This window comes from Lemur catta, chromosome 15, assembly GCF_020740605.2.
Source record: "Lemur catta isolate mLemCat1 chromosome 15, mLemCat1.pri, whole genome shotgun sequence".
In the NCBI taxonomy this organism is placed as follows: Eukaryota; Metazoa; Chordata; class Mammalia; order Primates; family Lemuridae; genus Lemur; species Lemur catta.
The window spans coordinates 34,954,114-34,979,805 of NC_059142.1; the positions used below are offsets into that span (position 1 = coordinate 34,954,114).

Genomic DNA, 25,692 nt, shown 5'->3' on the forward strand with positions numbered 1-25,692 from the left:
GCATCTTTAGCCCCTAACATAGTGACTGGCACATGGTAGGTGTCCAATAAATGTTTGTGGAAGGGAGGAAAGGAAGGAGGAAGGGAGGACACAACCGGGGAACAACAATTTGTTAATGAAAATTTTTATTGCTACAGCTCTGGACGTGGGACAGGTGGAACAAGAAAGCCTGACACTGAATTTATTGCTGAGTGTGAGTGCGTGCATTTGAGTGTGAGTTCCATGTTAGCAGGTGTGACAGCCGGGAAATATGTCTAAGAATCATCAGCTCCTTTCTTGGTGGGCTCCCAAGCTATCCCTCCTCATTCCTGGAAGATGAGGGGGAGGAGGAGAATGCAGGGCTCAGGGTGGACTTCCTGGCTTCCTTCCAGGACCTGTAGCTGCTGGCATAGAGATCAGAAAGAGCTCACATAGGCTTTTGGCACCAATGATGCATCCTCAGGGGAAGGTGCCTGGCAGCTGCTGCCACCGACCACCTACCCACCAGAGTGCCACTGCATAGCAAGCAGTTGTGTGGGTCAGAGTAAAAGCCTTTCTCTTGCTTTTCCAAAATGAAATAATCAAAGTGACTCTTTTACCCTGCATTGGGGAAGGAGACTTACGAGAGATCAAAACTCCCAAGCTTAAGAGAAGGGCAGGGGTGACTTAGCCTCCCCATCTTGGGCCCTAGAAGCAGAGCAGGCGCTTATTTGACCGCCAGAGCAGGCTGCTGATTTTTGCTAATGGCATGCTGTCCTTTCATCAGCAGAGGATGCTGCCTCACGCCCACGTGGAGTAACCCGCATGCATTCTTGCTGCCCCAGTGAATAAGGACATATCTTTGGAAAATAAGACATCTCAAACTTAGAGAATATATTTTATCTGATTTTTCAGGAGAAATAACTAGATCATTCAGTAATCAGAGCCTCCATCTTGGCCCTGAAATCTCTTATGAGGCTTGGAAAATGCGATTTTCTGAATGGGACAGAGTAGAGAGTGTCAGGGCAGCCTCAGTGGGTTACAGTCACTCGTTGGGCTGAACTATGGAAATTTGTGTCCCGTGATTCTCTCTCTGGTGAGAGGTACCTTGAAAGTCAAAGCCACCCCCAGCCTCCATGGTGCCTTGTGCTTCCTACCCAGCACTTGGCCAGCCAGAAGCTTTGAAGCAAGGCTTTCCAGGAAGCAATCTCTCCCACAGGCAATGCTGACTCAGCCCAGACTTCGCCTTCCAAGTCTGGTTCCCATCCCAGAGTGGCTGACAGAGGCAGAGGGACAGAAGGGGGCTGTGATACTGGACTGCAGGTGTGTGTTTCCAGGAGGGGGAGTATAGGGAGTTGAGTAGACAGCAGGGCATGGACCCTGAGTTGTTTAGGGTCCCTTTTACTAAGGGAAGAGAGAGAGAAAATCAATAGTGGCTCAAGTCCCCTGGGTTCCAGCACCCTCTAACAAAACCTATCTTTCCTAAATTTCCAGGAGCAGGGATGGTGGCAAAGTTGGTGCCTGGAATCAGGGAGTGAGAACATTCCTTCATATCTTTCCCAGCTCTCATTTCTAATCCGCACATCTGGATTTCTAGTCACATCCCAGGGTGTGACTGACCATCTCTCTGGGGACACCACCTGACTCTCTAACGCCCTCTCTCCCCAGTTTACGCTACTTGGATTTAAGGGGAAATGTATGCTCCCTCTCTCTTCCCCTTCTCCAAAAAACATCTGTGATCCCTTCCATCCCTGCAGGGCTTCCTGCTTCCCTCCCCCGCGACCCTCCCTTCCTCTGGTCCTTCACTGTCTTTTTCTTCTCTCCATATTCCTCCCTCCTTTCTCTCTCTCTTCCTCTCTCCTGCTCTCACTGTCTGTGGTGAATCCTTCTGAACGTGAATCCTTTCCCCAGCAGAGGCCCTCAACTTGCTCACTAGCCCTGCTGGGTTACTCTCTTCATTTTTTGTAGCTTCTGTCCAATTATCTCTCTGGCCAGGCTTGTTGGGAGTCCTCCCCACTGGCCACCCTGCCTCCTTCCTTCCGTCCTCCAAGATTAATTTCCACTTGGAGAGGGGGGTGAAAAGCCAGTTCGAATAAACTGGGAGATGTTTGGCAATCCACTCAGTGTCCTGCTCTGAGGGCCCCAGCAGAGTTAAGAGAGTCCTAGGGAAGATGACACCATTGCACAGACCATTAAGGGCTGCAGGATCTAATTTTAATGAATGTGAGATCAAAAGCTTTTTAGAGTCAGCCAGTCCTTAAAAACAAGGCCCAGTGATGGGGAGGAACTGAGGCCCTTGCCACAGAAAAACAAAGCTGTGACTCAAAGGCATCACGAAGATGCTTCCTTGCTCATCCACGTTCCTGAGTTTAATGTCTTTGGCTTGGGAATTAACTTTGAGGCTTTCCAACATAGATAAAAATAGAGCTCATAAATGCCATCACTGGTACTTTCCGATAAGGTGGCCTTTTAAGGGAAGATTGGGCTCCCAGCAGAAGGTCTGAGTCAAGGAGACTGTTGGATGTATGTTTCAGGGTTCTCACAGGCTGCTCACCAGCCTGTGGCCAAACGGGATGCAGGAAGAGGAAGCTGCTGGAGGCTTCTGTGCCTGAAACTCTAGGAACCAAGTTCTTGAAAGGAATGTTTATTTCACTCATTCATTCATTTATTCATTTCACAAGCATTTATCTGAATACCTATTATGTGCTAGGAATACTGCTTGGCACTGGGAACGCAACAGAGAAAAGGAAAAGGAAATCCCCACCCCCAAGGCTCTTATGGTTTAGTGAGGAGCACAGGGAGGGAGTCAGGCAACTGAGACACAGGGCACAATCCTGGCAGGGTGCAGTGGGAGGGGAAATTTGGGAGGACCTAGCTCAGGGCTGGGAGACACTTGCACAGCTTCCTGGAGGAACATATGGATAAACTGAAGCCTGAAGAATCAGCCGAGAATTAACAAGGGGAAGGAGGGTGAGGGGCAGGGAAAGGTGCAAAGAAGACTGTTCTGGGACCAGGGAACAGCATGTGTGAAAAGAGAATGTGTTTACTCAGGGAGTTGAAAGTACTTCTGCATATCACTGGAAATCATATTGCCAAGCGGGGTGGGGAGGGTGAGACAGCACCTAGAGACAAAAGCACAGGTCACTGGTAAAGAGCCTTTTGCCTCTATTTAGGAGTTTGGACTTTATTTTCCTAAGGGCACTGGGGAGCCATTGAAGGGTTGTATGCAAAGAAGTGACTTGATCCGGTTGGCATTTTGGAAAGGTCACTCTGACTGCAGAATAGACAATGAACTGGAAAGGGGAAGACCAGAGGCTGGTGAGGAGGCTGCTGTGATCCAGGGGAGAATTGGGGAAGTGTCAGTGGAGACGGAAGGAAGCAGGCAGAACTGGGAGATAACTGAAGTACGAATTGTCAGAACTTGGTGGAGAATCGGATGTGGGCTGGAGGAGTCAAGGATACTTCCAAGTTCTCAGGCCTGAAGTGCTTGGTGAGATAGACGATCATGGAGGAGGGGCACCTTTTAGATCTGCTGAATATTAGGTGCCTATGACATGGACATCCGACGGAAGATATCAGGCAGATAAGTCTGGAGCTCGAGAAAGGCTTGGCTCAAAAGAGATTGGGAATGTTCTCTAGCAGATGGATGGCAGCGGAGCGATCTCGAGGATTCAATCCTGTGAATGAGCGATTCAAGGCAAGTGAGGACAGTGTGAAGAGGAGAGGAACTGACAGGAATCTGAGGAAAGCCGATATGCAAGGGATGGCTAAAAAAGAGCTCATGAAGGAGACAGAGAGGGAACAGCCAGAGGGGCAGAAAGAAAAGGAAGAGTGGTCGTTTCCATAGTTGGCTTCGGCATCCTTGCCCCCTTCTCGCACCAAGAGCACCCTGGCTGTCCTTTGGGGAATTCACCCATCCCCTGTTCTCAGTCCTGTGGCTTGGATCCCAGGGGAGAAATGCTGGGCAGTTCTGCCTACCCCCACCCGGACCCCCCTCACACAGCCCTCCCACTCTCTGTCCTCCAGCCACACTAATTTTCATGGCGTTTCTCAAAAACTCTATGTCCCTCTCTGACCTTAGGGTCCTTGCCTGTCTGGACTGGTTTTTCCCCACCATTCGTCTTCTACACCTACTTTGCTTATCAACCTTCCATTCATGCTTCCAACCTTTGCTCAGGTCTTCTCTGACAATCCAGGCAAGTCCAGGGCTTTCTGCTACCTGATTGTTCATTCAGTCCGTATGTACAGAGCACCTCCTGTCCATGCGTCAACACTGTGCTGGCTGCTGGGACATAATGTGGGCCAAACAGAGAGGTCCCTGTCCCCACAGAGCTGACTATCTAGTAGGGGAGACCACAATAAAAAGGTCAGTTCACAAAACAATTACAAATCGGCGGTGGTGTTGTAAAGGAAGTAAACAGCACCATGATAGAAAATGATGGAGAGTCCTTGTTTTGGATATGGCGGGTGGTCACAGAAGGCTCTCTGAGGATGCGACGATTACACTGAGACTTGAAAGAAGACGCAGAAGCAGGCATGTGAAAAGTGACAGGGGAAAGTGTTCCCAGGCAGAGGGAACAGTAACCACCAAGGCCCCTGGAGGGAAAGGGCTTGATGGGTTCTAGGAATTGACGGATGGCCGGTGTGGCTGGAGTGAGGACAGGAAAGAACACAACATGAGATGTGATTGAAGACGAGGTTCTGGCAGTTGGTGGTACAACATTTGGATTTTATTCTTATTACAATGGGAAGCCATTCAAAGGTTTTAAGGATCACTGCAACATGATCTTACTTAAGTTTTAATTAGATTGCCCTGGTTGTTGAGGGAAGAATGGATTGAGGAACAAAATAATTAGGACCCTCGGCCGGGCGCGGTGGCTCACGCCTGTAATCCTAGCTCTGGGAGGCCGAGGCGGGTGGATCGCTCGAGGTCAGGAGTTCGAGACCAGCCTGAGCAAGAGTGAGATCCCGTCTCTACTAAAAATAGAAAGAAATTATCTGGCCAACTAAAAAAATATATATATATACAAAAAAATTAGCCGGGCATGGTGGCTCATGCCTGTAGTCCCAGCTACTAGGGAGGCTGAGGCAGTAGGATCGCTTAAGCCCAGGAGTTTGAGGTTGCTGTGAGCTAGGCTGATGCCACGGCACTCACTCTAGCCCGGGCAACAAAGTGACACTCTGTCTCAAAAAAAAAAAAAATAATAATTAGGACCCTCTTTCTAGGGTCCAGGCAAAAAAAGGATGGTGGCTAGAACTTCAGTGGGACAGGAGAGATGGAGAGAAAGTGCATGGATTCAAGAAATATTTTGAACCTAGTATTTATAGGAATTCCTGATGGATTCAATGTAAGGTGTCAGGGCAATAGAGGAGTCAGGGATAATGCCTAATTTCTGAACTGAGTGAGTAGAAAGAGAACCAGGTTTGCTTGGTTTGGCCTGTCTCGCCTGGTTTGGTATCCCCCTTTCTTGGAGCCCCTGGGCTTGAGCTTGAGAAGCAAGCAACACTTGAAAACCACTGGGTTGGAGAATCTCTAAGTTCCCTTCCAGCTATCAAATTCTTTTATTCCAAACTGAAAAGTCTGTGAATAGGGACAATGTTTCCATTTCTTCTGACTCATCCTGGAGTACCCTGGTAGAGCTCTGTACCCAGGGAGCATTTGTAGTGCTGGTTGACTTTTCACTTTGGCACAGATCTTCCATAATTGAATTTTAGATTAAATTTCTTTTTTTAAAAAAAAAATATAGGATTCTAAAATAAACTTTCAGTTGAAATCAATTCACCTTGATAAAGTAGAGCCATGGCAAGGAGAATCTAAAATGGTAAAATCCAAAGTAATTCCTATTTGAATTGAGGTAGAAAAAATTTTGTTTTTGCTAAACTAATTATTTACATTTAGGTAAATGTTATTTTCGGGCAAATGCCAACAGATGGTGGATCAGTCCTATTCGGAATAGGACCAAAACACCACTGAAAATAATTCATGACAGTGAATACAATCTACTTTTGGTAATATGTTCCTTGCTGAAAACAAATATTAACCTTCGTAAACTTACTTTGAAGTAATGACTTTAGATAATTTTTAGACCCATTTTAAAGATGAACGAGATGGAGATGGAGTTGTGTTGCCAGCCAAAGGCAAAAATCAAAAAAAGTGGGACTCAAAGCTGCCATTTCCTCTCTTCTCTTTCGCACTGCTACTTCTTTGCTCAGAACGCCACCCTGTAGATGTTATATACCAGCCATTTTTTTTCAGGCTAAAAACTCAAAACTTCAATATCTGTAAGCATATTGATCAAATCCTCAGGTAAGTCTATCATTCAAGCCTTTTGTTTTGTTAATGAGGAAAGTAAAACAATGCTAAGCACTTTTGAACAAATATGTCATCCAGTGCTGTTTATTATCCTATGACGGATGACTCATTTCACTGATGAGATGGGAAATTGAAGGTCCAGCATCTGATCTACTTCCCGTTTGGGATGAGTTCCCTGCTGCGGATAGCATCAGTGAGAAGGAGGGTCACATATCACACTGTGGACACCATGGCAGTGAGATTTTTTTCCTTGTTGCCTCCCATGGTGGTCGGGACCCAGGATATGACCTAGGATTGGCCAACTGGGTGCTTCCACATGCAGCCTTAGGTTTGCAGCATGAGGTACAAAGATGGATGCCTAATAGGCGACATCCTTTGCAGCAGCAGCAGAGGTGATATGTCTGGTGGTGGCATGTTGTGGCGGTGCCCAGTGGTTGGACCTCCTCTCCAGACTGTCCTGTTAAAGAAGGTGGTTGTTCTTCCTCCACCAGCCCTTGGTTTCCAGCTGAATTTCCAAGTCTGGTTCTTTAGCTCCTGTCAATCCTGGGAGCCAGCAATAGTTCTTCAGTAAATTCTAGTTTTGGTTGATATAGCCAGAATTAGTGCAGTTCTTGCACCCAGGAACCTTGGCTAATGCATGAGGAAACAGACTCTGAAGTCAAAGAGCTTGTCCAGGGGTCACAGCTAGCAAGTGGCAGTGTTCTGGCTGGGATGTCTGTGCTGTTGTCTGGATGCCATGTTTCCCGAGGAATTCTAAAGAAGGGCACAGAGTGGGGGAGAGGGCATGCCGCACAGATTTGAATGCGGCTTGAAGACCAGCAGGTATATGAACATACACCCCAAAATTCATGTTCAGCGGCACATCCATAAATAAGTGGGGTCTACTCTATACCAGGGACTGTGCTATGTTCAAATATCGTTTCAGTTCATCCTCACAACAAAATAAGGGGGGCACTATTTTCTCCACTGTGAGAAACTGAGCCTCAGAGAAGTTTATCCAAGCTTATATTACAGTAAATGTTAGAGCAGGGTTTGAACTTGAATCTGCGGACAAGGAGGCTGGAGCTCATTCATGAAGCCACAGCTGCCTCACTATGAAATTTAATCAATCAGTAAAAATTTCTCCACTGCCGATATTTTAACCCCATTGTGGCCCCAGGACAACTTCATCAATATGTTCTTTTCTTGTACATGTCCTTATACCTGTGGCCTGGTGTGTGTCATTTGTCTCTTTTTCTTTAGGCTGGGTATCTCTTGAGCACAGGACTGTACCCCTACTAAGGATCCTTCCTGTATATTCATCTCCAGTGTCCATGAAGGGCTCCACCACGGCAGCCATTTGGCCAGGGACCAACTGACCAACTAAAAAGTTGGTCTTTGACTAACCAACTGAGCTGTACAGAGATGAGAGAAAGACTTCATCTTCCTACAGTGCTTACAGTCAAACCGGGAATTTGTACTTGTCTTCTATTCAGTCCTACCTGCCTCCACCTCCTACGGGACCTCCACTATAGTCTTTTGCTTACTGGACTATGAAATGGAGCCAAAAATCCTTGTTGGCAAAATAAATAAATAAAACATCTCAGGGTCTTTTGGGAAGATTCCTTGTCCAGACCTGGCTCATGACAGCCAATGAACACTTTGTCATTTGTGTTTGGATTAAGAAAATGAGTTCTGCACGTTTCCTACCATCACAAGGAGCAGTGAATTGAATTGGTGCCATTGTAAGCTTGATTGTTGTTGCACAGATAAAAGCCTCATTAAGTCCCTCAGGAGGAGAGAAGAATTTTGAGGAAAGAAGAGCAAGGGGGGCTTCTTGCTTGTCGTGGTTACAACAACAAAACATTAAGTGGAGGAAATAATTAAATAACTGCACTTTTTTTTTTTTTACCCAAACCTCAAGAGGCTGGGTGAGTTTTTAATTAGTGCTGCGTTTTCAATAAATCCGTATCTGTACGTGGTGCCGATTCTTTCCTGGATAAGGAAAGATAATAATGAGAATTCTATTTTTCAGTCCCATACTAAAGGGATGCCTGGTATATTTAATCATGCTGTAGAAATCCTGGCAGCTTTCTCTGAGCCCAGCCTCTGCTCTAATTACATTTCTAGATTTTAGTAAATTGAAAGGGAAAATGTAGGAACAAAATAATTAAAACCGAAGAGGAAGTGCATATTAAAAAGGAGAAGCTATTTAAAATTCTTCCACATAGTGCTTCCAAGGACATCTACAATCGTTTAATCAGCTCCACACCAAATCAAAGTCCTTTGTACAGAGGCTGATAGGATCACATCTCAGGTGGGCGGTATGGTCCTCACAGTATAATGGGAGCCTTGTTGCACCAGGTTACAGATGGGGATAGGACCTCTCATATCCTTCTCTAGATGGCTGGGGATTCAGGGCCAGCCTGGACAAGCTGCTGGCATAGACTCACTTGCCCTGAGGAGTCCCCTCCCAGATCCAGGGCAGAGTCCGGCTAAACTGTAATGATTAGACTCAATTGTGAGGTGGCTAAAGTAGATTGTCCATGGCTCCAGTTTTCTCTTTTTGCACGCCCTTTTCCACTGTTATTTTCCTTCCTCCAAGGAGTACCCCTTTTCTTTCTTCCCTGTCTTCGTGTGAAATCTGAAGTCAAGAGACCAGGTAACTGAACAGCCTCAGTGACACCAGGAACTGGTTCCTTGTAATTGGATACTAGATTATTTCTGGTGCATTCTGAATTTTCACAAGGATCAAAAGCCTTGCTGGCTTCAGCTAAAGGAATGAATGTTTGTTGGTAACCATGATAAGCAAAACCTAATTGGAAAGTTTCAAGCATCTGCCTAATAGGTGACGAAAACTCTTTTTGTTTTGAAGGGGGGCAGGCACAGAAACCACATCATTGTAGAATTTAGGATCTCCGTTTCTTGATCATTTTGGCTGAAAAATGGGTTGCGCAAATTCCAGGAGTTTGGAGTGTTTTGTCTGTAATTCCTAGGAAGTTTTATGCTTTTGGATTATAGGGTCTACTTCTGTTTTTGAAAGTGGAAGACAACCTGGTACTGTCAGGGGCTTTTTCCCCAAACCCCTGTGGCTTTGCTCCTAGGCTCCCAGCCTTCCCTGCTGAACAGACTCACCAGCCACCTGGCGCCAGGATGCATGTGGCAGGAGACAGTGAGCATTGTCTCCTGGGGACAGTCTCACCGGCCTGGGAGGCAGCAGGGCTCCTGGAAGCAGTTTCCAAGGCAGGGCTCACATTTTGTCACCCATGACCTTTAGGTTCATCAGGTTGCCCTTTTACATCCAACGCCGTGTGCATTTGTGTGTGTGTGTCTATGTAATGATAATATCTCAGTATGAAAAGGGACAATGCCTGCTCTGAATTATTTGGCATCATTCTGTAAGAATAATTTTTTAAAGTTCAAGCTGATGGAAAGAATCATAGCAATAACAAATATCTCATCAATGACATTATTACCCTAACACTGAGAAGACTTTCTTTCTCCCAGGGCCAAGATGCTCTGAAAGTTGTTTTTTTTAACTCCACTCAGAAATGTCTTATGGCCCATGGCTAAGACGTGAGGTAGACTGGGGCTCAGGTGTCCAAAACAACAAATTGTCACTGAATCAGCTTCCTTTCAGTTAGGCCACCTATATATACCCTGTCTTCCTCCAAAAGGATGGTCCTTCCTGTTTTTGTTTTCAAATGCTAAATTTTAAAAGTTACTTCAAAGGGTGTCTATCATCATAAAGTCCAAAAAAATATTTCACTGACAGGGTTGGTTTTAAATAAATGAGATAATGCATGTAAAACTCATTGGTAAGCCATAAACTGATGGCAAATATAAGTTGCTGTTATGAAAAGCCTGTATTGTTACGTTGCCCACCCGGGCCTCCGACTGGGTACGCTGCGATCTGGTCCTCGCACCTCGGCGCGGCCTCCGGCACCCTGCACGCGACCCCCTGCGAGTTCCCGCCTCTTTCTACTCAGGCCCCTCCTCCTCAATCCTCGGGCCCTGGTCAGGCCCCTGGGACGCATGCGCACTAGGGAGGGGAGGTGGTGTCTTGAGGAAGAGGAAGGAGGGGCAGGAGAACCCGGGAGAGGAGGGGCGGGGAGTAGAGGGGAGGAGGACGCGCGGGGTGGGGCCCGGCGGGTACGCGCTCGCTACGTCGACGTGGTGACGCCATGACGCCCCGGTCGGTGTGTGTTGGTGTGTGTGTGTGTGAGTGTGCGCGCTCCGAGTGTGTGTGTATTTGTGTATCGGCGGTCCCGCAGGTCCCGGATGTTGCGGACAGTATGAGGCGAGTGCAGGGGGACGGGGACCAGCAGCCGTCGCCGCCGCTCTCAGGTGAGTGGGGGGAGGAGAGTCGAGGGAGGGGGTTGTCCTGTCGGACTAGGGGGACGCCTCCCTTAAGAGGTGACTGACCCCCCCGCTCCCCCCCCCCCAGCAACCACACACATATGCTCTTTTCTGTCCCATTTCCTACACCCGGGTTACGTGGCCTGTGAATGCCAGAGCCTAATCAACCGTCTCTTCTCCCTCCTTCAAGCATTCAGGAAACACAAACGCGCCCCCTGCTTTCAGCACCCCCCATCATTTCCCAGCCCCCTCCCCCTTGCCAAATAGTGAGCTGTCGCCTGCGGCGAGATGGGTGACTGCGCATGCGCGAGTGTGAAGGCGTTCGGGGTGCTTGCTTGCTGCCCTCGGGGCGCATGCGCACCGCTGTGTTGCAGGGACCTGCGGGATAAAGAGCCCCTTGACCACGCGCCTGCGTTCTTTCCAGGCGGAGGGCTAGACGTGCTGCTCCACAATGAGCCTGTTGCTCCCATCCAAAAGGGAGAATTTAAATTATGTGAGGGACTTACGGACAAGGCACTATTCACATCTGGTGTTGCCCTAGAGACTCTCAGGCTACGAACGCCTCCCAGAGCCAGCGTGACCCACGCTGACCCTTCTTTTGAAACTGTCACTGCAACTTCTAGGATTACTTTTCCTTTCCTTTACTGCTGTCGTCATGCTGTACCTTTAGTACAAACTTCCTCTAAATTTAGAAGTAGATGCCCCAAGCCATTCAATTACGCTGGCAGGGGATTTTGGTAGCCTTGCTAAAGAAGACTAAGGGTCATAAAAAAAGAAACTAAAAGTGGAGGTCCTTTTAGTAAAATTCTTTAGTTATCACCACAGAACTAGATAAGGTAGAGATAAAGAGCACACGCAGTATAAAACAAATCTTAGGGTCGGTCGTAACTGTAAAGACATCAGGATTCTCATCTACCAGCTCTCCTACTTTGTGTGACCTATTTGCCTCTTTTTTGTCAAAGATCTTCCTTAACATTTTCGTTTTAGCTGTACATTATTGATGTTCTGTGAATATCACATGAAAACAAAGGCATTCTGAAACTATTAGTGGACAATAACTTACTCAGTGGAGGTTTTAATTTTAAGTGATGAGAGTGATGTTTCTTTCACATTGGCAAATAACAAGAAATTAAAAATAATGGACCCTACAGTAATATTTCAGTGATTTAGCACTTGGATTTTCAGCTGGTGGATTGTACGTGGTCCTTTAATTTGCTCCTGTGTTGCCATTCTTTTGGATACTTTGCTGCTTCTACCCCTGCCATCAGAACCCAGGAAAAGATAAACTCTTTCTAGCGAAAAGTTTGCCGGATAGCATTGAAATGAATAGCTAAATTGTTGTAGGGCAGTAAGCGCGGGGTGTTGAGAGAGGGGACATTTTTTTGTGTGTTTTTCAGTTATCCTTGCCAGCTGTCTCCTAGCTGGATAACTGGGAATGGGACCTATTCGTGAGCTTTATTTTCTATTCTCTTTCCTTTGTGTTCTACTTTCTTTGGTATTCTTAAGGCTTTTTTGGCTGCCATTCTTAACTGTAGGACCTTATGTTCTTGGGCCTTAAAGTGTATATAATTTTTTCACTTCCCCATTTAACCCTGGCCCTTACATGGTTCAGCTGTCTTTTGTGCTGTTTCCTGTTGCCATAGTTACAGTTGGAGCCAAGAGATAACACAGAGAAAGAACAAGAATTTGGGGTGCATATATTATTCTGTGTGGGAAGGGAAGGAGCTAGAGACTCACCTTTTTTACCTTGTATGAAGACTGAGGAGTAGATGTTAGTATGATAACCCCACATTTAGGGTGAGGGAAGTTGGTTTCCACTTAGTACTTTGGTGAGTTCTCCTTTTAGAGCTCTTAATAGTGACTGGTTTGATACTTGAAAATGTTTAATGTTGCCTGTGTCCAGACCAGGTTCTGGTAAAATCTAGAAGTGAAACTATTGAGGTAATAAATGTCCATCTTCTCAGTAGGTTTCTGCCATGTAGGGTGCTTTCTTTTTATCTGGAAACATTTCATCTAGTTAAATTTCCTGAAGCCTCATTTAAAATTTTGACAGTACAAAGGCATGAAATGTTTTTAGGATTAAGATGAATATAATTAAATAATTTGTATTGGTTCAGAGCCTTGTTTAAAAAAGTTTTTTAAAATGGGTAACACATGTACATACATATGAAATAAAATTCAGAAGGTGGTACACACACGGTAAAAGAGTGAAAAGTCTTTTTTTCTATGAAAGTTTTTTTTTCTTCTATTCTCCTTTCTTCCATCTAGTAACCCTCTCCAAAGAGAACAATCTTGTTTACTTTTCCAGAAATAGTTTATGCTTTTACAAGCATATACACCTAGATATTCTTTATTGTTTTTGTTTGTTTTATACAAATGGTTACACACTATACCTATTCTGCACTTTTTTTCACTTAATTTATCTTGGTGATCATTCCATATGGTAAGTACAGTCCCTCTTCCTTTTCTAAAGATGGCAGGTATTCCATTGTACAGATGTACGATCATTCAGCCAGCTCTTCCTATTGGACATTTAGGTTGTTTCCAGCACTACAATTAATTCTTTGTGTGTACATATTATGTACATAGGTGTCTGTTGCATAAAGTTCTTAGTGGAAATGCTGGATCAGTGGGTGTCTGCATGTTTAATGTTGTTAGATATTACTAAATGCTTTCTACAGAGGTTATATGAATTTATATTCCTGCCAGCAGTGTGAATCTGCTTATTTCCTCACCAAAAATTGTCATCAAAATTTTTGGTCTTTTGTGCAGTCTTTCATCTAAGATTTTAAAGTTCCTTATGTATTTTGTTAAGCTCCATTACACCAGGAGTTGTGCATAAGTACCGTCACTGTTTTGCAGATGGAGGGGGCTATAGGATATTATTCTATTGAAGAATAAGATCATGAGAATAAAGTCATATGCCTGGAGATCACAGCAAATCTATGACAATGCTAGGAAGACGTGTAAAACCTATATTCCAATTTCTTTCTTTAACTCTTAGATGCTAGTTTCTCTATGTGAAATTCTGTAAGCCTGTAAGTGATGTTTTATGATCTCCTTTTGGTAACTGTGACTTGAAATTGTTTATACAAGTTAATTGCTGTTCAGTTTAGAAATGGAAAAGCCAACCCAGTTAGTTAAAATGCTTTACTGAGTGCCCACTGCCTCGGCACAGAATATAGGTACTAGCACTTTTTAAAAGTCTGCTGGTGGCAGAATACTTCACTATGAGTTGTGAAGAAATAGAAGATAATTAAAAGATGTCTGTGCCTGAAGGAGCTTACAATCTTGTTGGAAAACGGCTATATGCCAACAAATTGGAAAACTTAGAAGAAGTCGATAAATTCCTGGACACATACCACCTACCAAGATTGAACCATGATGAAATAGAAAACCTGAATAGACCAGTAACAATGACTAACAAGATTGAAGCAGTAATAAAAAGTCTCCCATCAAAGAAAAGTCCAGGAACTGACAGCTTCCACTGCTGAATTCTGCCAGACATTTAAAGAAGTACTAAAACCAATTCTACTCAAACTATTCCACAAACTTGTAGAAGAGGGAATACTTCCAAACTCACATAGAGGTCAGCCTTACCCTGATATCAAAACTAGACAAAGACGCAACAATCTTGTTGGAAAAGCACATCTGCTGAATATATGAAACAAGAGAACAGTTAGAAAACAGAATGTGAACAATAATAAACTGTGTTCCATGTTGAGAAGACCTTGTAAATGAGTGGTTAGGGATTAGAGGAGAGTTCATTTGGGAGGCCTGCCTGGAAAAAGTGCATTTTGAGCCTTTTTTTCTTTTATAACTGTTTAAGGGAAAAATTTTAAACATACAGAAAAATTGAAAGAATGGTACAATTATCACCTTTGTATCCATCACTTAGGTTCAATAGTTGTTCACATTTTACTATATTTCCTTTATGTGCATATGTGTTCATATAATATAAATTTTTGTATTGCAGACATCATGATACTGAAGTACTTAAATACTTTAGATGCATCCCCTTAAAATACATTGTTTTACTTAATTGCACTTGCAATACTTGCCACAGTTAAGGCAATTAACAGTAATTCTCTAACAGTAATATCCAGTTCATGTTTAGATTTTCCCAGTTGTCTTAAAGATGACACTTCTTTAGCTGTATTTTTTCCTCTAGACATTTCTCTTTAGTCTCTTTTTAAATCTAGAACAGTTTAGAAGCTACACAATATTGGTATTTTGAAGAGACCAGGCCATTTGTCTTGTAGACTATATCACTTATTGAATTTTCTGGTTGTTTCCTCACAGTTTCATTTAATTTGTTCCTTTATTCCCTGTATTACCTAAAAAAAACTGGTATTGAGGTCTCAAGGCTTGATTAGATTCTAGTTAAACATTTTGTGGTAAGAATACTATGTAGGTATTGCTCTTCTCCTCATTGCATCATAATACGAAAAACATGATGTCATAATATCCCACAATTAATTATGCTGAGTTTGTTTGATCGTTTGTTTAAGGTCTCTCCATTGTAAAGACATTTTTCTCCTTTGTAATTAGTAATCTGTACAGTGGTGTCACTTTGACACCATACTATTAAACTTCTTCAGCAACCTTGCACCGAGTGATGATGATCCTTGCCTGAATCAGTTAATTCATTGGTTGTTGCAAAATGGTGATTGTCTAATTCTGCCATTTCTTTTTACATTGATTAGCTTTCAATCTTCTGTAAAGATTTTCCTCACCAGTTAGGAATAAATTGTAATTTCTATTAACAAATTGATGTAAATTCTTAATTTTGCCCCTTTAACACTTTCTTTTCTGAATAAGTCATCTCTAATGGTGGTAAATGAATTGGGTTTTTTTTCCCCGTCTCTTTCTTTTACTGTCATTATGAAGTCATGGATTTTAATTTATTCTGTGTTTTACCAACAATTACAGACATTCTTTTGGTGCTCAAAATGTCCCATATTTGGCCTGTGGGATCCCTTTTAGCTTGAGGTATGATGAGTGCTTCCTTGCCTCTGGCACAAGAAGTTCCTGGCTCATTTTGTATTTTTCCTGTCTCAGATGTGGAACCCTTACCTTACTTTTATATATATCATATTTTCTTCCCTTTCAGTAAATTAGGTTGTTCGTCTCCCATATGGAGCTTCTGGAACCAAATTCTAAAAACTAAAGGTGCCTTTATTTTAACCCAGCATACCTGGTGTTTGACTCACTTCTGTGCTGCTGCATTGCTGGATTCTAGATCAGAGAACTCACAACTTCCTTGTCTTGAATATTCTTCAAGAAAGATGGTATTATCTCTGAAGAGAGCACTGACCCCCTCCTCCCTAACCTTAACATCAGGTTAGCTGTAGAAGAGACTGGGGCATTTCTTCTCTCATGAGCAACCTTGCTTTTTTATGAGATGAAAGATACACAGAATGAAATTTAGAGGTAGAAATTGGGTGTTTATAAGCTTTGTTGAGGATATGGGTTTTTATTGTTATATAAAAATATCTTTACGAGTATATGTCTTTCTTCCCTTTTCCTCATCTCCATACAGTTTAGAATGTTATGTAAGATTATGCTGTAATAGCATATTTTTTTCATTATCACTAGATTTTCATCATAAAAAGAAGAAAAATTGTTCTTAATTAGGGAAAAAATTCAGATAGGCCATAAACCCTGTTATCTAATTGACTTAACTCAGGGTCTGGAACAGTGCTGAATCCTGTGGATTTCTATCGTGTACGGTAGACTCAGGAGAAGGGTTGGTGCATCCATAGTGTTTTCTGAAAGTCCATCATGCTAATGAAGGTTAATACAAATGAAAGATACAGCAGAATTGCATTCTAAAGTGGATTTCAGGGGCTGGACTAATTCCTACCTGAGCAAAATATGTTTTATTAGCCTCCTACCGTGAAGTTGTATTTAAGTAATCTTACTGATTTCACTTTACTCAAAGCTAGATGATAACATTATTCTGATATTTATCTGAAATTCATGTTTTAATTTTTTTTTACCATCTTGTCATATTTACAAGGTTATTCTCAACCTGGTTTCATAACAATACTGGTCCCATATTAAATTCTGGTTGTGTATTCAGGGAAGCACACCTATTTTTTGTGTTTGTTTTCAGGCGTGGTAAATCACCCTGAAAGGCTGTGCTGACACTTTTGCTAATAAGATCTAGTAGCTTCTTTTATTTGTGTTTTTGAAACGGTCCTGTTACAAGAAAAAAAAATTCTAAAGTAAAGACTCTTCAGGAAATGCTTGGGCTGTCATTCTTACAACTATGGTCATGTTTTAATAGAACTGGCAAGGAGTTTCAGAGGTACCCTGTATGGCACAGGTGGATATGCACCTTGGGGAGAACTGGATACAGACCTCACAGTGGGAAGTGAACATTCAGACAGTAACTCTTGACCACGAAGACCTTTATTCTTGGCTTTTTATTTTCTAAGAAGCTGTTGGCATAAATCTTCCTGCCATGGCACGAGCTACATCAGAGAGGGACTTGCGGTAGTTCTCTGAAAGCCTCTAATTCCTCCTTTTTATATATCTGTTTATTTATTTGTAAGAGGAAAAATTTATGTGTAATCATTCATCTCCCTAAATTGAGATTTATATACTCTTTTACTTGATATTTGGAAACAGGTAGCCATGTGGAAATTTGCTGTAAGTAAAAAATGACAGGTTTTCAACATAGAACATCATTTGTGCTGCTTTAATTTTTAAATTATATATAGAAAAATATAAAGAATATGTTTCTCATATACTCATCATTCAGCTTTATCAAATCTTAAAATTTTGTTATATTTGGTCCCAGAAATTTTTTCTAATAAATAAAACATTACAGAAACAGTGCAGCCTTGGTATACTCCTTTCTTTCTTCTCTCCTTAGAGATAACACTTATCCTGAATTTGGTATTTATCATTTTCTAACTGTGCAACAAACCCAATACGTACCATTTCTTTATCTTAATATTTGTGCTCAGTATGGTTTTTGCGATTAACTTAGATTGATGCATGTAACTTGAGTCCATTTTCACTGCTGTATGGTATTTTGTTGTATAAATATACTGTACCTAATATCCATTTCCTGTTAGACATTTATGGTATTTCCATTTTTTATTATTACACATAATAGTCTTATTTATTTTTTATTGTGGTAAAAACATATTAAATTTACCATCTTAACCATTTTTAAGTGTACAGTTTAGTAGTGTTTCATATATTCACATTGTTGTACAAAACGTCTCTAGAACTTTTTCATCTTGTAATACTGAAGCTCTATACCCACTAAACAACAACTTCCTGTTTCCCCCCTCCCAGCAGCCTCTAGGAATCACCCTTCTACTTTCTGTCTCTAGGAATTTCATTACTAGTGCCTCATATAAGTGGAACATACAGAATTTTTCTTTTTTATGACTGGCTTTAGCATAATGTCTTCAAGGTTCATCTGTGTTTTAGCATGTGCCAGAATTTCCTTCCTTTTTAAGGCTGAATAATATCCCATTGTATGGATCTGTCACATTTCGTTTATTCATTCATCTGTTGATGGACACTTGGGTTGTTTCCACCTTTTGGCTTTTGTGAGTAATGCTGCTGTGAACATGAATGTATGCATATCTCTTCAAGATCTTGCTTTGTTGTTTTGGGATATATACCTAGAAGCAGAATTACTGGATCATATGGTAATTCTGGGTTTTTTTTTGTTGTTGTTGTTGTTGTTTTTTGAGACAGAGTCTCACTTTGTTGCCCGGGCTAGAGTGAGTGCCGTGGCATCAGCCTAGCTCACAGCAGCCTCAAACTCCTGGGCTTAAGCGATCCTACTGCCTCAGCCTCCCGAGTAGCTGGGACTACAGGCGTGCGCCACCATGCCCGGCTAATTTTTTCTATATATATTTTTAGTTGTCTAGATAGTTTATTTCTATTTTTAGTAGAGACGGGGGTCTCGCTCAGGTTGGTCTCGAACTCCTGACCTCAGCGATCCACCCACCTCGGCCTCCTAGAGGGCTAAGATTACAGGCATGAGCCACCGCACCCGGCCGGTAATTCTGTTTTTAACTTTTTGAGGAACCTCCATACTATTTTCCATACTATTTCTTGCACCAGTTTACATTCCTAACAAGAATGTAGGTTCCAAGTTCTCTACATCCTCATCAACATTTTCTGAGTTATTTTGATAGTAGTTATACTAATGGCTGTGTTTTGGTTTGTTTTTTAACTTTATCTATTATTGAAACTGAATTTGAGACCTTAATCAGATTTTTAATGTTTTTCCTTTATGGTTTGTGTTTTTTGTGTCTTAATGAAGGAATCCTCCCCTATACTGAGGTAATAGTTACATGCTATATTTTCTACTAAAAGTTTGAAAGTTTTGTTCTTCACATTTAGGTCTCTAATCCACCTGGAATTTTATTTTGACATTTGGTGTGAAGTAGGGATCAATTTTTTTTTCATAAAGATAACCCTGAAAAGTGACTCCAGTTTTCTTTCCATAAGGATAACCCAGTGTCCCAGCATCATTTATTGAGTAATCCATCTGTTCCTTTTCATGATGCCACTTACATGTTTCTATATATATGAGGGTTTGTATCTACATTTTCTCTACTCTCTACCATTGGTCTATTAGCCTGGATTGCACTGGTACTATACTGATTTAATTATCATAGCTTTATCATAATTGTTCATTTTCGGTAAGGCAAGTCTTACTGCTTTGTTCTTTTTCTGTTCATCAAGCTCCTGAAAAACCCTGTCAGATTGTTACATTTTAATGAAGCCATTTGTTGTCTAAAATATATTCACATGATGTATGAATATATTATCCAGAAGATGATATATGAATATTCTTTTCCCAAAGGAAAGAAAACTTAGGCCTTCCTTATCTAATAACTGATTACTTGTTCTGAATGAGCCTACAATTTTCATTCAATTTTTAGTTTTGTTGGAGTGATTTTTATTTTATATAGAGATATGATCTTCAAATGGAGGGGAACCTTGTTATATTTTGGTGGTTTGCATGAGGACACCAAATAAAACAGTTTTGATAAAGGCATTGAAGTTTTACCTTGTTAAGGCATTTTTGATTGTAAAGAAATGAAACCTATTTAAATAGCTGTTGCAGAATCCAAGGAAAAGCTGAACAACCAGGCCCTCAGAAAGTGCTGGAACCAAAACAGTTCTAGGGACTTCAGCAATAAGAATTAATGGTCTCTAGTGTTCTGCTATAAATAGACTTCAGTCTTCATGAGGCTTAATTCAGATTCCTAAGGGAGATCTGATTTGGTCAGTCTAAATATCTGCGCCAGGTTCAACTCCATTTGGGGATGGGGAAGGTGGAGATTTGATACAAACAGAGTAGTTTTGGGAATGACTAGAATCAAAAGCAGATTTTCTTAGAGCAGTGATTCTCAAACATTTTGGTCTCAGGATAATTTACATTCTTAAACATTATTGAGGACTCTAAAGAGCTTTTTTTATGTAGGTTGTATCTATTGATATTTATCAAATTAGAAATTAAAATGAAAAATAATTTTAAAATATTACTTTAAAAGTAACAAACCTATTTCATATTAATGTAAATAATATATTTTTACCAAAAAATAACTTTTAAAAAAATTAGTGTGAAGAGTGGTATTTAAAAAATTTTTGCAAATCACTTAAATATCCAGCTTAATGGAAGATAGCTAGATTTTCATTGTCTGCTTCTATATTCAATCTGATGTGATAAATTGTTTTGATTGAAGTATGTGAAGAAAATGTGGCTTCAAAGAATATATAGTTGGAAAAGGAAGAAGTCTTTTATAGCCTTTTCAGACAATTGTGTATATTCTTCTCTGATACTGTAGCAAAACCTGACACATGTTAGTTTTTGATAAGTTGGAGTGTGAAATCTGAAATCATATTGATGTTACTGTTACATTAAAATCCATTGGTCTGTCTTGTGCTTGAATAGGTCTTTTACCCATACATAATTTTATAATATGCTTTGGTCATTTGGGAAATATTGGTTCATTGAGTTAAACAGGTCTTCCAAGCATTTAAACATCCTATAATGCAATATCAGAAAGCCCGCATTAGTTATTATTACCACCCATTTCATCAGAAAAGTCTGTAAGTATTGCGAAGCTGTCAAGTGGCTACAAGTATTCCAGAATTCTAATTTTTTTCATCAAAAGCTCAATTTTATCATTGGCAACAAATACTATCACTTGTTTTCCTTGAAGTGACAGATTCACTTTATTTTCAAGAAAATGTCTGTTAAATATTCATATCTGAATAACCAATTTGTTCTTTGTTCCAAATAAATATAACGTTCCATGAAAAAAGCAGCTAGTTCAGCTCAAGAGTCACAAGTACTCTTCTCCCACCCTAGACAGCCATTGTTTTAAGTATCCTGCAGAAGTGCTTTATGGATACTTCTCATTTCATTACACAGAAATATGTAAAGGACCTATACTCATTTAATAAGATTAATAATTTCATTGCTTCATCAAGAACATTCTTAAGTGCAAGTGATTTTTTTTAAAATCACCTATGCACAGTAGAAAAAGATACAATGACTCCAGTAACAGTTTGATGCCATTATCCAGATTTATGCTAAGTCAGCAGCAGTTTTACCCATTATTGATGTGCCATCAGTGCAAATATCAACACAATGAAAAAGGCAAACAATTTCCTATTATTAGGAAAATAGTTTTGACTTCAGAGGCCCCTTAAAGAGATCTGAGGACCATCACCACCTTAGGAGAGAGTGTGGGTGGGGAAACAAAGGTCTATACTTGAGGTACACCAGGTGTTTGATGATGGAATTTTACTAGATTGCTAGTACAGTCACTTAACATCACTTAATGTCAGAATGAATGGGGTATTTTAAAAGATCATAAAAAGTTTCAAACTTCTGGTTAAACAGAAATGTTTTCCTAGGAATTGTCATTTTCAAAAAGAATTTAAGGTGTTCAGATTTTCAGCCAGATAGTCTTTCAAGTTTATGATAATCATAGGATAAACCATTTTACTAAAGTTTATGGAAGTTGTGTCATGTAGTAGTACATATAGCTTAACATTTTTTTCAAACAGATGAATATATTTTAAAAATCTGAGCTCTAAAAATTGCACTTGGGAAGGTCCTACCTTTCCAGAAAAGGCATAAAAGGGACAGTTAAGACAGAGAATCCACCATTCCAGCTTTATATATTTTGATCATTAAAGGGTCTCACTAAAGAGGAACAACATTCCCTCCCCCAACTATTTCAAAATGTTTTATGACAGAGAAGGGAGTAGTAGCATTAACTGACTTCATTTCAACAAATATCTGAGTGACTGTAAGCAAAAGGCATTGTAGAAGGTCAGGGAGGGGTATGTTCTGAAATGAGTGGGAGATTAAACCAGTATTAATTTGGTGTTTAGAAGAGGAAGAGATCATTTAGTTGGGGAAGCCGAAGTGAGAATCAGGACTGTTTTTGAAGGTTACGTTTGAGCTGGGTTTTGAAGGTTGGAATTTTGATTGGCTGAGATGGCGAAGGGAATTCAGGCAGGAGGAGTGTCATGTGCAAAAATATGGAGATGGGGAAATGTTAGTATAGGGTGTGTACTGGAAATAGTGTAGTATGGCAGAAGCAAAAGATGGGGTGGTGGTAGAGAACATTGGAAAGAAATTAAATGGACTCAGAATATGGAAAGTTTTCTGCCATGGCCAAGCAGTTTGGATTTAATGTGGTAAGGCATAGGAGACTTTGAAAATTATTGATTGAAGAAATAATATGCTTAAAGTATGTTTTCTGAAAATCTATTTGACCTCATCCATTTATTTATTTATTTATTGGCTATTTTTTGAATAGCTACTCTGTGCCATGTAAGTATGAGCCAAGGTGTGTGTGTCAGGGTGAATCAAATAGAAAATAACTACTCTTACAGAATTTGCAGTCTAGGAAAGGACATTTCAGAAATAAACACAAATAAAAATGTAAATTATTACAAATGTAATGAGGGAAAGGAATACATTTCTATTAGGGAGAATCATGGGGATATGCCAGATGCTGTTCTAGGTGCTGGGAATATAGTTAAGGAACAAAACATACAAAAATCCCTGTTCTCATGGAGCTCATATTCAGGCAGCAAATAAGATAAAGTATATGGTATGTTAGAAGGTGATAAATCCCAAGGGGAAAAATAAAACCTGAGAAAGGGATGGGGAGTGTTGGGGTGGGAGTGAGTGTTGTGATTTTAGATATTAATAGAATGGCTGGGGAAGGCCTCACTAAATCACTACAGAGGTAAAGTTTGAGTAAATGTCTGTAGAAGATGAAGAAGTGAACCAGCACTCCAGACAGAGGGGATAGCAAAAGCCATGAGGCATGTCTGTGCCTGGCATCTCCAAGGAACCAGCAAGGCCAGCATGGCTGGAGTTAAGTGAACAAAACAAGGGGAAAAGTAGTAATAAGGAAGTCAGAGAGGTTAGTGGAAGTCCAGATCTTGCAGTGTAGAACAGTGGTTTCACCCTAAGCTATTAGAATCACCTGGGCAGCTTTTAAAACTCTCAATGCCATACCACTTAAATCAGAATCTTTGCAGGTGGGACTCAGTGGCAGAGGAGAGGGAGAGAAGTGGATGGATTTGAGAAGTAAGTTAAAGAAAGAATCTATTTAATTATAGATTGAATGTGGGAGTTGAAGGAGAGGAAAGTGTCAAGAATGACTCCCAGGTTTCTGGCTCAAGCAACTGGATGGGTAGAGGTGTCACTTACTGAGATGAGGGTGGGAGATAGAGAGGAGGGGAGGAGTAGGTGTGGAATTTGGAGGGAAGATCAGAAATCAGGAGTTCAATTTTAGACATGTTAAATTTGAGATGCGAATGAGGCTAAGTATAAATATGTTAAGTAGGCAGATATATGAGTGGAGCTTGAAGCAGAATCAGAGCTTGAGGTAATAAATTTTATATCACCTGCCTATTGATGGTCTTAAAAGTATCTAAGTGACATCATATAGGATAAATTTGAAAGAACTGGAGATGTGGAAACTGTTTAGCCTATTCTAGTAATCCAAACAAGAATGGATGTTAGTGTGAACTAGGGTAGTGGCAGTGGGACTAGAAAATAAAGAGTAGGTTGGAGATTTGAGAACTCTGGAGCCCATATATAATGAGGGTGGACAGTAGGCAAGGAATCAAAGGTAACTTTGAGATATAAAGCCTGGATGAGGCCGGGCGCGGTGGCTCACGCCTGTAATCCTAGCTCTGGGAGGCCGAGGCGGGTGGATCGCTCGAGGTCAGGAGTTCGAGACCAGCCTGAGCAAGAGTGAGACCCCGTCTCTACTAAAAATAGAAAGAAATTATCTGGCCAACTAAAAAATATATATACAAAAAAATTAGCCGGGCATGGTGGCTCATGCCTGTAGTCCCAGCTACTAGGGAGGCTGAGGCAGTAGGATCGCTTAAGCCCAGGAGTTTGAGGTTGCTGTGAGCTAGGCTGATGCCACGGCACTCACTCTAGCCCGGGCAACAAAGTGACACTCTGTCTAAAAAAAAAAAAAAAAAAAAAAAAAAAAATAAAGCCTGGATGAATGACTGGTCCATTAGCAGATATAAAGCAGTCAGGGGGAGCTGGTTTGGGAAAAAGAGATAGTGTTTGGCTTTGGATATATTGACATTTAGGAGGGGCTGCAGAGCAGGCTGGCAGTTCAGTCTATTGCACTGGGTTTTGGAAGAGCAGATGAGGTTGAAAACAGATCTAGAATTCATTTTTATACATTGAAAATGAAACAATCTCATTTGTATAAAATTGATTCACCATGGGAGCAGCAAAATTTGTGAAAATAACATCATAATCTTTATAATGACCTGACCTGTTAGGCCCTCTGTGATATATGGTCCTTGCCTCATGTTCAAGCTACACTGCCTTCCTTTCTATTCTTCCAAAACACCCAGCTAGGTTCTCCCTCAGGGCTTTTGTACTTTTTGTTTTCTCATTTTAACTCTTCCTTTCCTCTTGGTAGAGGGATAGGAGGGCAGAGAGAAAAATTCAGAAGTTGGTATCTGGAGAATGGAGAAAGTTCCAAGAGATCCTTGCTAAGGTGTGAGAGTATTGGTGAACCTCTGAAGTGGAATGTCTGTGGGAGCCTTTGAAGTTGAAATCCTGTTAACACAAAGATACAGAGTACCATGTTGATGTTAGTGTACTCTAGTACTTAAATATGTTGACCAGAGATGCCAAAGCAGTGGTGGTTTCTCTGCCTTGGTGGTCTGACAGTGGGGTGGTGCTGGTGGCAATGGTTGACTTTTGGAATATAACATGACTTGGTAATGACTTGGCTCATTGCCATCTATCCTGTCCCCACCTATGGAAACATCTGCATAGGTGAGAAACTCCTTTCAGTGAAAGTTAGAGGTAAATTATTTCAGAACTTCTGATTTGAAGAAACATCACGAAAACAGCAGGGAAGTTAGTTACATGTCTACTTTGACACATTGACTCTTAATGAGCTACTATGTTATTCCTTAAGTGGTGATGATAGTAGTGAGAGTGAGGTACTCCACACAAGTCCTTAAAAAGAGTTGTAATTTAAAAATCTATATGGCATTTATTTTCAGAATAAAAGCATTTGCTTTTCTTGATTATAAAATAATTCATAGAAAAAAATAGAAAAGTATAAAGGAAGAAGTAAAAAATTATCCCAAATCCCATCACACAGAGTTTAACTACAGTTAACATTATGTGAACATCTTATCGGGTATTTCTTTAAATATGTCTGTGCATATAGACATTTATAGCTTTATGAAAGTTGGATTATGTTTGTTTTAAAAATTGCTTTAAAAATTCTGTATATTCATAGACCTCTTTTTATGCCAATAAAAAAACAATCTCTTAAAGTAACTACATAGAATTATGTTATATGGATACATTATATTTTATTTGGCCAATTTCCTACTAATGAGCTTTTTTCCCTCCAGTTTTTGCTTATAAATTATGCTGTGATGAACATCCTTGTACATAAATCTTTATACACTGATCAGATTGATTCCTTAGGATTGATTCCTGAAATGGAATTGCTGTGTTAAAGGGTATGCAATGTTACATTTTTTCCTAATTATTTCTTAAATAT

General features: G+C 40.8%; 1 protein-coding gene across 2 annotated transcripts in view; it reads left to right on the plus strand.

Moving 5' to 3' along the window:
* Positions 1-10,303: 10,303 nt before the first annotated feature.
* The window catches only part of LOC123620739 (speckle type BTB/POZ protein), a 68,736-nt gene continuing 53,347 nt past the window's right edge, over positions 10,304-25,692 (plus strand). The window contains exon 1 of one of the 2 annotated variants that reach the window (XM_045526232.1): positions 10,304-10,597. The gene's annotated coding sequence lies outside the window, so the exon portion shown is untranslated. The remainder of the gene's footprint in view (positions 10,598-25,692) is intronic. The other variant, XM_045526233.1, reaches the window with a different exon arrangement.